The sequence below is a fragment of the Squalius cephalus genome (genome assembly GCF_949319135.1).
Source record: "Squalius cephalus genome assembly, chromosome: 3".
Taxonomy (NCBI): Eukaryota; Metazoa; Chordata; class Actinopteri; order Cypriniformes; family Leuciscidae; genus Squalius; species Squalius cephalus.
Window position 1 is genome coordinate 7,327,215 of NC_137124.1, and position 6,249 is coordinate 7,333,463.

Genomic DNA, 6,249 nt, shown 5'->3' on the forward strand with positions numbered 1-6,249 from the left:
GTCACCATCTAAAAACTAGGCTGAACAATAACAAGTTGCTGTCAGACTCATACCAACTAATGAAATTTAATTATTTACACTATAAAGGTTATTTCTGAAGGCTGGACAACGTGCTGAAGCTTGTTGTGGCGGAAGTTAAATTTACCGCGTGCCCTATAGACGGAGCAGACACATTAATCCTCACGCGACGGCACGAGACTCTTTTTCACACGCGCATAAATCTCCCGCCCATCTGCCAAAGCGCGCGATTTTCTTGGGCCAGAAAGAACCTGAGGTTCGGTAAGTTTCAATATTTATTTTTAGAATCAACGAAATCAAGACCTCTTAAGTATGAAATCTACCCTAATCGACATAATATAGCCTACATTTAAACCAAATGTAGGCTATCCTTAAACGAAGTACCCTAAGGTGTTCTCAGGTTGATTGAAACACTTTTTTTTCATTGAGGTGTTGAGAAAAAAGTGTCCCAATCAACCTGAATCACCCAGTCAGGGATGTAAGATGCAAATGAGCGGATGTAGATAAACAAGAGAAGAAAGGATGGATGGAAAAGAACAGAATGAGGCTCAAAAGGAAGCAGAGGTGATGTAAGTCAGTCAGGACTCCTTTTGGCTCTGTCGGAAGAGGCTTTTTTCTCCTTGTTCCCTCTCTTTGTTGACCCTTTTCTCTGGCATCACACTCCGTTTGTTTACTGAACACATGGTTCACTTGCTTGTTCCTACTCAACTTCCGTCCCTCTCTCAGTTTCTCCCTTAAGTGTCTCCTTCTGAGCCGTTGATATTCAATTCAGTATCATACCCTTTCTGCAGTTCAGTTTATACCTCCTAAGCTGAACTTTATAATGAGTTTCAATGCTTTTGTATAGTCCAGTCCACAAACGCACTACGCGCGCGCACACACACACACACACACACACACACACACACACACGGAGCGTTGGGACTTTCATTCAGGATTTTTATTCAAAGGAAGAGGAAACCATTAGGATGTCTGGGATAGCGGTGCCCATCTTCTGTCCGAGGGAGCCGCTCAGTGAAGTTTTATGCCTTCAGTCAGGGAAGTTTTATTTGGACAATCAGCAAGGATAGTTTTATTAGGGTAATAATCAGTGCTCTGACTGTGTTAACTCCTGTAACTTACAGCTGGCCTCATGGTTCAGCCAAGGGATTCTCCTCATGTTCCTCCATTCCTGCGATCAGCTCCCTGGTCTCTTAGGAACGCTTCGCTCTAGAGCCCTCCTGTGGCTGTAAAGAGACCCTTCCAACTGGTAGGAGTCCATTCTCTGTAAAATTAACTCAAGACTATGCCCTGGTTTCACAGACAGGGCTTAGATTAAGCCAGGATTAGACCTTAGTTCAATTAGGACATTTAAGTAGATTTATTAAACATGCTAGAAAAACATTAGCATCTTGAGACAAAACAATGACACTGACATATTTTAAGATATATCGGGTCAAGTTGCTTTCAGATAAAACAGCTCAAACATGCATTTTAGTCTTAAACCTTGTCTGTGAAACCGGGGGTAAATGTTCAATGTTGCATCATAATATTTTGTCATGCATTCTGTCTTTTTTCTGACATTAGGGTATAGTTGACAACTTGGCATTAACACTTTTGGGAAGCACACATGCTCTGTGGTGGGACATGAAATACTCCATTAAACAGCATTTTGCTAATTATTTCATAATTGTGCATGCAGCTTTTATGACTTGCAGGCTAGTGGTGAAAAAACAGCAACAGAAAAAGAGTTAAGAATGTGAGCCTCCAGTAGAGGGCAGTACTGCCCAAATAATCCCCAGTATAGACAGAATCAATGAGTACTTGGACAACTAGGGTATGACTATGTTTGTATTAGCACACTACCAAACTGCTTACTATTTCTGTGATATGCATGTATAATGCATAGTATGCTATTTGCATTTTGAATGAATTCAATTAATTTGTTTGCTTCTTTTTTTTCATCACACTGACAAGTTTTACTCTTTTACACAAAAATGCGGGGGGAAAACAAACTAAAAATAAATAAATGAGAAAATAGCTAACTAATATCATGATTTATACATGCAACCCAGTAAGGTGTACCATGTTTATGGTTGCATGTTGCGTACTGCTTAACATACTATTTAAATCAAATATATATATATATATAAGTATATACTCTGCAATTCAAACATCCTGCCTCATAAACAAGATAATTGCACATCAGGTCTTGTCTGCCTCTTTTTTTGCATGTATAGACTGGATGTCAATGGGGCTTTGCTCATATTTCAAATTTTTTTACCTGAATTGGGATCAAAGAGGTGAAACATTGAGGTACACAATGTGAAAAATGCAGTAGCTTATTACCAGTGAGTGATGACTTCTGTCCTTCACATAAAACTGTTGTTTTTCAGTAGAATTGTGTTCTTCAAAACGTTTCCTTTTTTGTTCAGTTGAAGAAAGTAAGTCATACAGTTCTGGAGCAACAAGACTAACTTTTAACCAGTTTTTTTATTCCATTCCAAATTATGTCAAATGAGCTGAAAGCTGTTATGATGTATGTTAAGATTAAGAATCTTGCTGTAACACCATCCATAAGTAAGACTGAAACATTCAATCCCTTCACATAAGATGCTCTTCATCCTGAGTCAAGAGTCTCCAACACATTCAAAGCCTTGTTTTTTAATGACTGTTGTTTGTTGTCTTTTTTATTGCATTTATCAGGCAGAAAACAGTGACTGAGAATCTAGTCTGTTCGTTTCAATAACCAATAATCACCTGCCACCAGTTAGCTGAATGTTAATGTATCTATCCATTTCAGACATTAACACTTCAGTATTTTTATGTAAAGCTGCTTTGAAGCGATGTACATTTTTTAAACTGGCCTGACTTGATGTTATAAAGACTCACATTTACAATCTGTCTTTTTAGGTTTGTTCTGCAGTTTCCTCCATGTTATTGGTGACACATGTCCACTCATCTAATTATGAGTTCAAGGAGAATTCAGAATGCATCTTTTTTTTCCTGAAGGCCTGTTACTGAAACGTCTCACTGTTTGAAAGTAAAAGGCAGCAAGATGATTTCTCACGCGAAGAATCAGACGATAGAGGTCTTTAATCTCAAGTCATCTCTTTCTGCTTTTCTCAGTTTAACTGCTTTCTGTCTTTCACGTGCAGGACACGGACAGGTTTGCATTTTGTCCTCAACTTGTTACACCTAATATGAAACGGCACGTCCCCTCAAATAGCTCATCTGATTTTCAGTTTCAGGAGGAGCACGTTACAACAATAAAGTCCTTCAGGTTCACTCTTGTGGATGTCGCCGGTTTCACGCATGACACTGGATTCTCCAGATATGATCTCACATAACTCACTCGGATCTACAAAGATCGAATTTATGTCTGAGAGAAAAACGAGAGCATGTACAATCTCTGACATCACGAACAACGTCAATGTCCCCTTCGTTGATGACTAATAGAGAAAACTCTGTTCTTGTTAACAAAGCGTTAAGTCCAGTGTGTTTTCCGTTATCTATGACTTTCTTTCATTCTTTCTATCTTTTCATTAAAGGGTAACTAAACCCTAAACCAACTTTTTTTAGTTAATGATCTGTAAGACTGGGGCTTTATTAGTGCTGTTCATTGATTCGAGTAACTTTTTTGACATTTGGGTATAAAGTGTTTTAATTCTACAATATATGGTGTAAAAATGTCTGAGTGCTGCCCTCTTCAGGTTGAACGGTGGCTACTGCAGATGAATTTTCCTATTGGATGTTTGCGGTGGTACGTGACGTAAGTGGTACTACGTGAAGTAAGCAGGTTCCAGCTCACCACGCCCTCCCTTGGTACGAGCTATACCACGCTTAGTATTGCATCAGTTAGGATAGCTTCAAGTTAGCGTAGATTTATCTGTATTTAGTACAGTGGTCAGGAGGGTACGTAGGTGTAGTGTTGCTGGTTGCAACAGCACTGCTGGACTGCATAGCTTTCTAGCAGACTTGGAAATTAGGCGCCAGTGGAGCTCAAGTGTGCAACCTGCATTTTACGCGGGATTTCTCCAACGCAATAGAGGTGGAAATGGGCTTCTCCACACAGCTCGCGCTGAAAAGCGACGCAGTGCCAAACGCTGCTCCCGCTGCGGTGGTGGAGTCCATGCAGGAGGAGCAGCGTTTGGCACTGCGTCGCTTTTGCCGCAGTGCCATATATATATATAATATATATTGTGATTATATATATGATGTGAGTGATCATATATATAATAACAATTTATGGTTAGGCTAAAGTTAATCCTCTGGGGTCGACAAACGCGCCGACGCATTTTGCTGGATTTTTTCACATAGTGGCAAAATATGAATATGCCTACAGAGAGCGCGCGCTATTGACATCAACTCGATTAAACTCATCAGATGCATGTACTTTACGTCGTCTTGCGACCCTGTGAGTCACTCTCTATTTTAGAGTCTGACAGCAGCTGTCAATTAATCCGTCACTGCGGGTCTCAGGTGCACGCATCCACCCCACCCCCGCCCAGCCCCGCCCTTGGTTCGTCCCCTCTATCTGGGGTCTGCCCACTTTTCCAGCATTTTTCAAATATTGCCAGTGGGTGGAGTCAGGCTCTGACTAGGGGTTTAGTTACCCTTTAATGTTAAAGGGGACTTATTATGCTGTAAGGTTTGGATTCTGGAATGTATATGTAATGAGTGATTATAATCAAGGTATTAATCAATATGTTTTCCTCTATCAAATGAGTTGAATGACTTCTCTGGAGATTTTACTTTGTAATAGAAGTTACCAGTGTGATTACTGAAATGTTCTTTTCATGTATTCTTTAATGTCTGTATTTGATATCTGAATGCAGTAACAGTGCTCGCTTATTTTTAAAATTAAATAGGGACTTGTTGACATGTTGGCGCCCAGCAATCCAAATCTGCGACCTGGAAGATCACGATGTACCTAACTTCAGGGTCCGAGTGCCAGCTGCATAATCGATGGAGATATGCTGCAGTCTATCTGTATATGTGTGGAAAATTACTATGTTTATCTTTCTTAAGCCAATCAGAAACTGCAAATTGAAGCAAGGACATAGTTCAGACCTTGGTGTAGGGTATAACTGTTGTGTGTGTGTGTGTGTGTGTGTGTGTGGTGTAGGATATAACTGCTGTGATCTTTGTAACTGTAAGCGGGGGTGGGGGGGGGGGCACAATCCAATCCAACTATCTCCATTGACTTTGCATTGCGAGAAGCTGCCACCTTCTGCAGCATTCTGGAAACGGCACATCACCCTTAGCCAATCAGAAACTGCAACTTGAAGCAAGGACATAGTTCAGAACTTGGTGTATAACTGCTGTGTGTGTGTGTGACCCAACATCTAGCTACCGGAGTGCCTCAGAGCTCAGTGCTTGGACCACTTCTCTTCTCCATCTACATGACATCACTAGGATCTGTGATTCAGAAACATGGCTTTTCCTATCACTGCTATGCTGATGACACACAACTCTACCTCTCATTGCAGCCTGACGATCTGACGGTAGCTGATCGTATCTCAGCCTGCATGACAGACATTCCAACTATCTCACAATCCAACCATCTCCATTGTCTTTGCATTGCGAGAAGTTGCCACCTTGTCATTTCTGACTTATAAGTTATAACAAAAAACAAAACAATGTCTAAAAGCTGCTATGTGACAAGGTGTACAGCAAAGAAGCTAAAACAAAGCTGTCGACCCCCAAAAAAATAGCGTGTGCAGTAAACATTTTGTCACTGTATAAGTAAAATATCCACATGTCAGTTTTATATATTATATTTCTGTAAACTAAGCTATCCTGTCGCCGATTACGTTCCCCTCCAGTGAAGTAGTTCTCAGTAATATGACACGTTGCACACTTTCTAAATTGCCTATCCACTATCCACTATAATTTTTTGGGGTCGACAGCTTATAAAAACTTATTTCTGTGTTTTTTAGCTTGTTTGCTATACACCTTGCAGCTTTTAGATGTTGTTATATGTTTTGTTATAAGTCAGAAATGACAAGGAGGCAGCTTCTCACAATGCAAAGTTAATGGAGACGTTGGATTGTCCCCCTCGGTGGGCGTGGCCTAAATGTGCTCTGTCTCTATTGTCTCTGAGACTGCCCTGCTCTCAGTAATTGAAGCTCTGAGACTGGCAAGAGCAGATTCCAAATCCACAGTTCTCATCCTGCTGGATCTGTCTGTTTCCTTTGACACATAACTACCAGATTCTCCTGTCAGTCCTAAAGATGAAGGGCATCTCTG

The 6,249-nt window shown here is 40.6% G+C and overlaps 1 long non-coding RNA gene across 1 annotated transcript; it reads left to right on the top strand.

Moving 5' to 3' along the window:
- Positions 1-90: 90 nt before the first annotated feature.
- On the top strand, positions 91-2,990 carry LOC307155883. Its single transcript, XR_013820600.1, has 3 exons — positions 91-279; positions 1,143-1,267; positions 2,911-2,990. It is a non-coding gene; the product is annotated as an uncharacterized lncRNA (long non-coding RNA).
- The last annotated feature ends 3,259 nt before the right edge of the window (positions 2,991-6,249 follow it).